This window comes from Oryx dammah, unplaced genomic scaffold, assembly GCF_014754425.2.
Source record: "Oryx dammah isolate SB20612 unplaced genomic scaffold, SCBI_Odam_1.1 HiC_scaffold_11, whole genome shotgun sequence".
NCBI lineage: Eukaryota > Metazoa > Chordata > Mammalia > Artiodactyla > Bovidae > Oryx > Oryx dammah.
Genome location: NW_024070195.1, coordinates 28,155,444 through 28,167,660, shown reverse-complemented (window position 1 = coordinate 28,167,660; position 12,217 = coordinate 28,155,444).

The window sequence follows — 12,217 nt, the reverse complement described above, 5'->3', positions numbered from 1 at the left end:
TGAAACTTGGCAGCTTCATCTGGGATACTTCAGTGCCCTAGGATGAACTCAGTCCCTGATTGACAGGCCAGAGAGTGTTTTTACTTAATTAAACCCATGGAGAGAAGTCCTCTTTGGGTTTATGTGAGGGATATTGAGATGAGAAATACAAATATACGAATGCCTTTTCCTTACTGTGCTTGTGTAAAAGGCTGCTGCAGATTCATTGTGTGCAGGGCATTTTCACTTCCACACCACCAGGCACTTACTCCTACTGGGGGCCAGATTTGTAGAGAATCTGGCAGAAGGCATTGCTTGCGTCTGTTTCTGTTACCCTGATAATTTGGTTGTTTTTTAAATACTTGCAAAGCATCAGTTTTTCCTTTGGAAGCACACAGCCCACCCACTGAGGCAAAGTGTTCTTTTCTTGACTAAGCATATGCCTGATTCTTGAAGAGAATGTCAGAAGAGGTTAAAAAGAATCTGTGCTTGGGAAAATAAAGGATCTTTAATGTTGAAAGACAAAATTTAGGCTTCTGAATACTAAAAGTCAAAACTTATACCTACATTATACCCAAAGATGGATGCTACATATGGTTATTTCACATGTCCACTGATTCTGCCCATTCAGTTATTTATACATGTATTCAATTAATTTTACTGCCTACCGACTAAATACTAAACATGCAATGATCTTCAGCAATTAAGCAGTGAAGAGAGACAAAGCTCTTGATCTCACAGATCTTATATTTGTAGAAGGCCTGCCACTGAAAAATTGTGTTTCATTTAAGCCTTCAGTTCAGTTCAGTTCAGTTCAGTTCCGTTGCTCAGTCGTGTCTGACTCTTTGGGACCCCATGAATCGCGGCACGCCAGGCCTCCCTGTCCATCACCAACTCCTGGAGTCCACCCAAACCCATGTCCATCGAGTCGGTGATGCCATCCAACCATCTCATCTTCTGTCGTCCCCTTATCCTCCTGCCCTCAATCTTTCCCAGCATCAGGGTCTTTTCAAATGAGTCAGCTCTTGGCATCAGGTGGCCAAAGTACTGGAGTTTCAGCTTCAACATCAGTCCTTCCAATGAACACCCAGGACAGATCTCCTTTAGGATGGACTGGTTGGATCTCCTTGAAGTCCAAGGGACTCTCAAGAGTCTTCTCCAACACCACAGTTCAAAAGCGTAAGTTCTTTGGCACTCAGCTTTCTTCACAGTCCAACTCTCACATCCATACATGACCACTGAAAAAACCATAGCCTTGACTAGACGGACCTTTGTTGGCAAAGTAATATCTCTGCTTTTTAATATGCTGTCTAGGTTGGTCATAACTTTCCTTCCAAGGAGTAAGCGTCTTTTAATTTCGGCTGCAGTCACCATCTGCAGTGATTTTGGAGCCCAGAAAGATAGTCAGCCACTGTTTCCACTGTTCCCCATCTATTTCCCATGACGTGATGGGACCGGACGCCATGATCTTCATTTTCTGAATGTTGAGCTTTAAGCCAACTTTTTCACTTTCCTCTTTCACTTTCATCAAGAGGCTTTTTAGCTTCTCTTCACTTTCTGCCATAAAGGTGGTATCATCTGCATATCTGAGGTTATGGAGATTTCTCCCAGCAATCTTGATTCCAGTTTGTGCTTCCTCCAGCCCAGCATTTGTCATGATGTATTCTGCATAGAAGTTTAAATAAGCAGGGTGACAATATACAGCCTTAACGTACTCCTTTTCTGATTTGGAACCAGTCTGTTGTTCCATGTCTAGTTCTAACTGTTGCTTCCTGACCTGCATATAGGTTTCTCAAGAGGCAGGTCAGGTGGTCTGGTATTCCCATCTCTCTCAGAATTTTCCACAGTTTATTGTGATCCACACAGTCAAAGGCTTTGGCATAGTCAACAGAGCGGAAACAGATATTTTTCTGGAACTCTCTTGCTTTTTCCATGATCCAGTGGATGTTGGCAATTTGATGTTTGGTTCCTCTGCTTTTCTAAAACCAGCCTGAACATCTGGAAGTTCACGGTTTACATATTGCTAAAGCTTGGCTTGGAGAATTTTAAACATTACTTTACTAGTGTGTGAGATGAGTGCAACTGTGCAGTAGTTTGAGCATTCTTTGGCATTGCCTTTCTTAGAATATCTTAGGCCCTATATACAGACACTCAATATTTGGAATCCCATCATTTGGATCCATTTGATGGGAGAGAATTGAAGATAATGAGGTCCTCTGGGTTGTCAGAATAAAAAGACAGTCATCCTCTGACCTGTGAAACTTACCTACAAGCTATAGGAGGGGTAAAACAGGCACTGAGTAGCCATGCCTGCATTATCATCTGATTTATCCTTTGCCCTTTAGTTTTAGATCAAATCCACTACCCATGATTCCAAAACACACAGGGTTGCTAAGACTATTGTCCCAAACCTCACATTCCTGCTGAGTCACTTGTACTGGAGTGCTTGGATGCTGACAGCATCTAATTGAGAAAATGCGTAGAGAAAAAAAGACAAATAAAATGGAAAGATAACCACAGACCCTTAACAGTGTCAAAAGAACACAAATAGGTTAATGGTAGGGAGCGCAAAGACAAGGAATTAGTTAGGTGGAGCAAACAGAATAGTCTCTCACAAAAAGTGCCAGTGAAACTATCAAGGATGATAGTGAACTTGACATGAGAACAGTTGGTGAGAAGATTATTCCATTTAGAGGAAAGAACTAGTGAAAAGTACCTAAAGCAGTAAACAGTTCACTGGTCCTAGGAATCCAGAGGAGGCTACGGTAGCAGGGAGTAGAAAGCTAAAAGAAGGCAGTATAAGAAGATGTTGAAACGTTAAGCAAAGACCAGATCAGGCAAAGCCTTGTAGGCTGTGATGACAGAAACCATATGATCCTTTAAGTTAATCTGCCAGGTTCTCATTTATGGCTATTCAGATAGGGAACCATACCTAAAGCTGTGGAGGATAAAATGAAGAAAGCCAAACAATGCAAATTAGACTTAGCAAAAATTAAGATGTGCATTACACATTCAAATGGAAGCCAGGTCACTGATAATTACTCTCCTGAGATCTGCCCTCATTATAACACAGATGTGAGAAAGGTTAGTGAATCCTATGAGGCTTTTTATTGAGAAAAAAATACAGGTTCATGTTAAAGATTTAACAACTCAATTATAAATGAATATAATTAATGGTTTCCTATAAAATTTATTATTTTTTATGGAACATGATAGAAACTTAAATAAGAAGTAAAGTGTGTTTCCAACATGAGTAACGGTGTAAAACATTATACTATATTTGGCTTCTGGATGTTTTTCACTCTTCAGGGAATCATCCTTAATATGGAGTCTATAGGTAGAAGATGGTATTCCCTCTGAAAATTAGCTATCAAACTTGAACATTTTTCTGATAAGACTATTATAACAAAAAGAAGACTGGAGTGACATACAGGAGTTAGCATTAAAATGTGCCTAACAGGTAATGGTTGCCACAAAAAAGCTTGTGACATAATTAGGAGATGATTTAATACCAAAATTGTGGTGCCAGCATTCAGGGCCTGAATTAAAGTGAAAAGGAGGGAAGATTCTCAACTAGTAAGAACAAGGATATGGTTTAGCTTGGGTTCTTTATTAGAAAATAAGCAAATAAGCACACTTGATGCATATCTGGGAATCCTTCTATTATTCTGTGAGAAGAACCCGAGTTTTATAGGCTCTCAGGTAACACTTACTTGGTTGACTCATTAAGTTTGTATTTGTGGATCAGTCACCTCGATGATCTGTCACTAGTCCTTCAGCAGCCTTAAGCTCTTCTTGCTCATTCTCCTTGCAATTCTTTCACTGATGGTCAGGGAATGATGATTAATTTTAATATCTGCCTTAGGTAAACAATTCAGAAGGCATATCTCCTGTTAAGACACTAAGTATCCCTAAACCAAGTATGAAACATAAATGATTTCTGGATTATCTCAGACCAAAATTGGTTAAAGATTTTTACTTACTACAGGATCTTCTCATCTAAAACTAATTTCTCAAAAGGAGTTTGTTTTATTTTTAATTGTATTGAATCACAATATCTTTGAGATGCAACTGACCTATTTATGATTAGAACATGTAGAGTTTTATTTGTGTCCCCTCATCAGTACTCAATGAAATACTTTTACCAAATTTTTTTCTAGCTCTATTTAAGTTCCAAATTATTCTGTTTTGCTTTGTTTTTTCTTTTCTTTTCTTTTTTTTTTTTTTCAGGGCTTAGATGCACTAACACAGATAAAACTGACTGAAGATTTGTTGGGTACTATTGCCTATAGACCAAAGTATCAGTAGTTGGACCCAGAAAAAAAAAAAAAAAGCCCATTGGTTTATTTACACAAGGCAATCATATTAAAGACAAACATGAAAGGATAAAAGTCTCTTGAAATTCCAAAAAAAACTATATTTTTCAAACAGAAAGTCTATTAAATCCAGGTCAACTTAGAAAGTTATCTTTCGGTCATGTAGAAATTATCTAATATTATATTTGCTATTATGATCCCAAAGTGAGACTCTGTTCTTCTGGGTCACTCTAAATATTTTGAAAAACAGTCTTCAAACAGTCTCAATATGAAAATGTAAAGCAAATGCCTGCAGACAATGCTTTACTGAGTTACTTGGCATTTTAAAAAGGAATAATCTAATTGTCTTTCTAATAAACTATTCCCTGGATAGTTGAGGATCACTGTTTTGAAAAGAATAATAAATTTGTAATAATAAAAGAATAATAAATTTTAAAAAATAATAAATATTCAGCTTTTATTCAGATTTTGGTTTAAATTTAACAGAAGGCCATATAATTGTCCAAGGAAAACAAAATTGTTCATACTATTTATTTGCTCAGTGTATAATAGTTCTGTTTAATGAAAGAAATGGCTTGTTTTTAAAGAGGCTATTGGCAAAGGATCAACATTACTAAAGGGTATAGACCCTCACTGGATGCATAGACTAACTCACATCCATATTTTCTTTTTTAAAAAGAATGCTCTTTAAAATATGAAGTGAAAGAAAAGACTTGTAAAGCAAATAAATACAACCCTTAGTTTTGTTTTTTTCATGAAGAATGCAACACCACATAATATAAGACCGGGAGAATGGGGGGCGGCAAGAGATCTTATATTGATTAAGATATCAAGACTTGCCATAATATTGCCCCACTGTTTTAAGGTGAATTTGGGAATAGATCAAGATGAGAAAGGTGACAAACCCAGAGTAGAAACCAGCCATCTAGACCCCTGTTACAGGTCAAGGCCAGGTACATACTTTCAGTCACTGGGAAGAAGCATGACTTTCTATTTTCCTCCTGTTTTAGACAGAATAAAGCAACTTGAAATCACAGAGAGAAATGTCCTGCTATATATTATAGAAGATATCGACCTAACGAGAGAAGAACTTCAAGTAAGAAAAATAATGTTTCTATTTTAATAATTTTAGTTCATTGCAAAGTAATGTGAACTTTAACATTTATTTAATATCCACCAGAATCCTTTCCCTGAAAGCAATTTCTCTGGATATCTCATCCTGTGATGTATCTTCACGACTTGTAAAAAGTTCTGCTTCAATTAGGTGCTTGGTTTATTTGGTTATTTATGGAGAGAAGATAATAGATATATATGGTTCATAGTCTCAATAAGCAGTGTGAATCCTAAATCAAAAGCTCTTGCCTAGATTTTGACTTGGCTACCACCTCTCACTGTGGTGTTGGAGAAGACTTTTGAGAATCCCTTGGACTGCAAGGAGATCAAACCAGTCAATCCTGAAGGAAATACCTTGAATATTCATTGGAAGAACTGATGCTGAAGCTCAAGTTCCAATATTTTGGCCACCTGATGCAAAGAGTCGACTCACTGGAAAAAACCCTGATGCTGGGAAAGACTGAAGGCAGGAGAGGATGACAAAGGAAGAGATGGTTAGATGGTATCACTGACTCAATGGACATGAGTTTGAGCAAGCTCCGGGAGACAGTGAAGGACAGGGAAGTGTGGTGTGCTGCAGTCCATGCGCTCGCAAAGAGTCAGACATGACTGAACAACTGAAAAAAAACAGCCACCTCTCACAATTAAAATAGTTCAGTATTGGTTAACAGTTCAAGCTCTAAAATCTGAGAAAATGTTATGAGTCATTTCTGACTTAATTATTGACTAGTTTTATAAAACTGTGTAAGATCTTACAAAGCCAGTTTTCTCCTTAGAAAATATATAAAAAATAGAAGTTATCTTACACAATGATGGTGAAGATCCAACAAGGGAAGAGACATTCCCTTATCAATATATCCCACTCAAACAAGTGCTCAGTGAATGGGCATCCATCCAAACAAAGAACAAACAAGTATTATTCAACAAGAAAACATGTCTAACCTGTGCTTTCTGAGTTGTTCACGTGAGCCTGAAATTGTCACATGCAAAGAGAATTAAAAGTCTTAAGTAACACATAAAAGGTTACTGTTCATACACATGTGGCAATTAGTAATTGGTACACAATTGACATATAATGATAATGGATGTTTTTTACTAAACCAAATGCCTTATTTATTCATGTTTGAGGGAAGATAATCAACGTTACCAACAATCAAAGTATAAAGTCAATCCACTGGATTAATTGTAGCTTTATTTTCACAATAACTTATGATGCACTATATTGCCTAAACACATTTATATAAGACCTGAAGATCTTGTTTTACAAGATCTTCATGTTTCTCATGCATGACCACTGAGTGAAACAAATCACCTGCATATCACATGACCAAACACAAAGTTAGGGAACCAGGGACCTCTAGAATTTCCACATGTCACATGATAATGGTCATGGGTCTATAATTATTTTTTACAGATGGATGGATAGACAAAGGAAAGAATAATGGAATAGTGTTAAATATGGTCCATAGAAACAGATTCAAAGTTCGACCACTATAAACATAATTTGAGTGAAATACAAATCAAATGCTTATTTGTTTAAGGAGGCAGGGAAATTTTTAAAAACTTTTTTTTTTTTTTTTTTGAGTAATAGCAAGAACTTAACCTCTCTATTTTTGTTTCTTGAAAGTGCATTTGATGGATGTATAAATCTGTAAATCTCCATGAAACAAATGAAGAGACTATGAACACACACGAGGATGAAGCTTCAGGGCATGACCAATGCATTTGGTCTTTCTGATAAGATCTTCCTTTTACAAATAAAGGGAAATGGTTTTAGAAAAGAAGATGAAAACCAATCAAACATAAAGCCATATTCAAACTCAATCAAAGAGGCTAATCTCCCAGGAAGGACAGTGGATTGATACTCTGGGAAGATAAATCAGACAACATCCAAAGCTGAGAACCAACTCTGAGATTTGACAATCAATGAATCACTGGACACTTAATCAGCCTGTCTCCTTGGAACACCATGATCTAAAGGCAAATCGATAGGAGCCAATCATATTATGATCTTGCTAAAACGAAGAATGATGAGTGAAGGCCAGCCAGTTGAAAACTTTCTACAATATTGCTTTGGGCAATAAAAATGTAAAGAGTCCAGGGAGGCAATCATGAGGTTGGAAATGCAGGAAATACGGCATGTCTTTGCCAGTTAGCATGTCTAATATAGAAGAGATGTCTGGCCTAAAGGACTGTGTTATGACCTACAGGCTACTTCAGTGACTGAGAGACATACCCAAAAAGGTTACTGGGAGAGATGCCCAAAAAGGAGTAAATTCCAGTAATTTACATAGTAAAGTACTTGTGTAGGAAACATTTCTTAAAATCTTTCCTTGGAAAATCTCACCAGCCTAACAGGAAAGTTAATCTAGAGATGATTGAGATGATTGAGGATCTCAAGCCCCTAATTTCCAGTAATTAGGGATGAGGGAAAGCCACTTCATGGCTGCTGATAAAAAAACAGAACATGGAAGCTTCAGCAGGGAGTACTTTTCCTTTTGAAAGTCAGGTAGGTCGGTAGGTATAGAGATAAATGGAAAGATAGGTAGATAGATAGATACACAGATAATTGATGGGTGGATGGATGATACATAGATAGATAGATAAACATATAGACAGATAATAGACTGATACAGATCTGCATACCCTTTACTTTTTCATTCTAACTCAAGAATTTTCAACAGAAACAATTTTGTTCCCCTACCATCCTGCCCCAGGGAGTGACTGGCAATACTTGGGGACATTTTTATTCTCACAGCTGAAAAGATGCCACTAGTATCTGGTGCGTAGAAGCCAAGGATGCTGCTAAACCTCTCAGAGTGAAAAGTACAGTCTCCCACAACATACAATTAGTTGAGTCAAAATGTAAATAAGCCTGAGGTTGAACAACCCTGCTCTACTTGAAACAAATCCCTCCAAGGACACTACTTGCCCTGTGAAACTTCCAGTTCTCCTGGAAGTCTCTCCCATTTCCTTCTGTACAAGAAGTCTTTCCCTTATTTCTCCCCATGACCCACTTCTTCACATCAATCATGTTGGGCTGAAATATCACCTTCTCAGGGAGGCCTTCTCTCATACCGCCCGCCCACCCCCACCATGCCTGCCTGCCTGGTTTATCAATATCTGCCATACTATATAATTTATTTTCTGTTTTGTTTCTTCTCTATCTTCACTAGAATTTTAGATCCATCCCAGCATGAACTCTGTCACTCTTTTTCTCCCCTCAGTATATGAGCAGCTCTTAAAACAATGCCAGGTATATACGCTCTCCAACAAATAGTTTTTGAATAAATTATTGAATGTTGATCATCAGTGTGTCTCCTGAATGCAACTGTGGAGTACAGCACCTCAGTGACTTTTAATGAACATGCGTAAAAGAAGTGCATTTCTATCCACTGAACCAATGATATGTGGGGACTATTTGTTTTTACAATATAGAAATGGGCTGTCTGTAAAACACGTCTGCCAACTGTAGTAGAAACATTGAGAACCAGTGCATGGTGAAGCAAATGTGACTCTTCCCTCCTGGGAAGAGAAGAATGGAGAAGCACCTCTAGGGGAGGAGGGGGGCACATGCCTGTGTATATGCATGTTTACAGTGTGATTAGATGGCTTGCACACAAATGAGTAATAGCAGATCGCGGCACATCTCACCACTCTGTGTGTGTGTTTGTACACTAGAAAATAGAAATCTAGAATTAAATGCATGTGGCATTTCTAGTGCTTCAATCATTTTTATTTCTATAGAGTGGTGTTACATTCTTTGAATTATGAGCTTGTAGGGGAGTTAGTGTAGCTCCTTGAGGAATATACTTTGGGCTTCACATAATAGGGCTGACCATGATTATGGCACAATATGTGTTGAACCAAATCCTCTCTAAAAATTCAGAAATGGGATGCAAGGAGACAGATGGTAACTAAAAGTGCAACATATCTTATGCAATTCACTGACCCTGAATAAAGCACACAGGGTTGTTCCCTGAAACTGGACACTTGCTAGTTGATTCTCAGAATCATCCATATGGCTGAAGATTGCAACACTCACTGATCTCCAAAATGGAGTATGGGGTATGATTTGGACAAGAACTTTTGTCTGTAAGAAGTCAGACTAACCAGAAAGAAAACACGATGTCTGCTTTGTGTGGGCGAACCTAGAAAAAAAGAGTGAACGTGAAGAGATTCAAAATAAAGGAATAGAGAAAGGAGAAGGCACAGAGTAAACCAGTAGTGTGGCAGCTCCTTCAGTGTGAAAATATTATTCATTCATTCTCCCTCCCCATCTACCCCCCTACCTCTCCAATCTTCACCACCTCCTTTAGCCCAACATAAGGAACTAGGCACAGTGGAACCCAGTATTATTTCTACATAGCATATGCTTTTACAGTGAATCATGACTAATGATTAAAATCTTCTAAATAGGGTTTAGTAATTTATATTTATTTTTTCAGATAGTAAACTGTGTTAGGGAATGTAACTTCATCCAGATTCCACAGAACAGAGAAAATTTTGTTTAATAGGAATGACACCAAGATGCTAACATTTGTTTCTGTAAGTCCTAGTATTTTGTGGGATTTATCAAATACAAATAAAGAAGGTCAATAATTTCTGCTAAAAATTTCAGAAGCAAAGATAATTTGCTTCAAGTCAATAGACAAACCATCAATTCAACAATAAGCACTGCTCTGAAGAGCCTGCTCTTAGAAAGTCAAGGAATGGTTGATTGTTGATTATCTATAAATTAACATTCTCTTTTCTTCTGCCTTTTCCTTAATTTATTTTACTTAGTCCTCTGACCTCAATCCCAACAAAATCTAAGTCTATCTAAATGTCAATCATGTTCCACTGTGATTACATAATATCAATAACATCTAAGAGGTGAAGAGGTGCATTATGTCCCTGGGCAACAGAAAGAGGTATTTATAAGCTTCAGATTCAAGGAATTACTCAAATCAAATTCAAACTGGATGTCTGCCATAGTACAAATAATAATATTTAACACTTATTAATTATCCATTTACTTCCCACCAAGACCTTTAATTCATTCACTCTAACTATTAAGAAAACCCCACAAGGTGGCTGCTGTGACATCTACTTTGTAAATTGAGAAAACGAGGCTAATTTGTTCAGGAAGAACATGTAATAGCCACCAAGACATTCAATGTGTCACATATAATTAAAAATTTCATTTTAATTTTTCAATTTTCATATATCTACTTGCTATTAATATATATTTTGACTGAAGATTTTGATTTACAGAATAGGTCATGTTTTTATGAAGAGTTGTATTTTTTTTTTTTTGGCTGCACTGTGAGGAATATGGGGTCCTAGTTCCCCAATCAGCAATCAAATCCATTCCCCCTGCAGTGGAAGTTGGGATTCTTAACCACTGGACTGCCAAGAAAGTCCTAACCACTGTATTTTTTGAAAAAATTTTTTTAAAGATGACTACAAAAAAAAGTAAAATGGTTGGCTAAATGAAGTACCAGTGGAATCCACTTTTAAACATGTTTCTTATCTTTTGCCTTTATTTCCTTTCTCTGCTTCCATCCACACTCCTAGGTAGTTTAAACTTGTTTGGTAGGGATAAAGGATAAACATTTGTGTCTTAATATGTCCCCTTCCTTCCAGCATCTTCCTTATAAATCTACTCCACTGAACCTTGAGCTCTTTTAACAAAATAACTTCATCTAATTCCTGTTTATTTCCCAATGTCTAAGAATATGCCAGGCACTTAGTAGATGATCACTAAGGGTTTGTTCACTCAACTGAGATACTTCAGTATTTTAATCCTGTGTGTCAGAGGTGGTATCTCTGACGGAGTTTCCACAACTAACTCTCCTCTTTCCTACCAAATTCTGAACAATATGAAAGATAATATCACCATTAATACAGATAAAAAACAGAATGGAGAGTGAACTTTAGTGTGACAGCCCAAAGAGCCTCATGACTGAATTTCAGAATCAGGTAGAATTAACCCCAAGGCAGAGGCAAGACAGAGCCCAGGCAGAGCTCACATTTCCCCTCCCCCTACAGGGACAGAAATACTAGAGGAACAGTGGACAGGAGAGAAAAGAAAAGTGGGACTAAGTCACACTTGTCCACATACTACTCCCAATATTTCCAGTCAAATAATTCTCTTCATTCCTCCAAGGATGAAATATTGAATAAATAATGAACTGGAGAGAGGCTTGGAGTTCCACTATCAACAGAAAAGAATCACACTGAGGGGACTTCCTTGGTGGTCTCATGGTTAAAATGTGGACTTCTGATGTAGGGGGCATGGGTTAAACCCCTGATCAGGAAACTAAGGTCCCAAGTGCAGAGGGGTGTGGCCAAATTTTTTTTTTAAACCACCAGGAATGGAGAAGTATTCACAAATAATAACATATAGCTTTCATCAGTACCTCAAAATTAAGTGTTAGGCTGTAAGTTAAATGAGGAATTGCAGGGTTTACTTTATTTACTAATGTCAATGGGAGAGCTCCCTGGAAGAAGAGAGAGTTGAGCACAGCAAAATTTAATAGGAAGGGCCCTGTAAAAGAGCAGGACGCCACTTCCCAGTTTGCATTTAAGGACATGCACACACAAAAAATCTGGAATCAGAACTGGTTGTGTGTGGGAGGTGAAAACAATTCAAAATGATGAAGTCCTTATCACCACCTCCCTAGGGGTGACTGCAGGAGTTCCCTAGAGAAATTCACAAAACAAGTGAGTGAGCCTCAGCCAGCTTATGTCAGAAGTAGTTTGGCAGAATTTTGAAAGTTGATCCCTGCAAGGCCTGGAATCAGGACATCACATTCTGAGTGAAT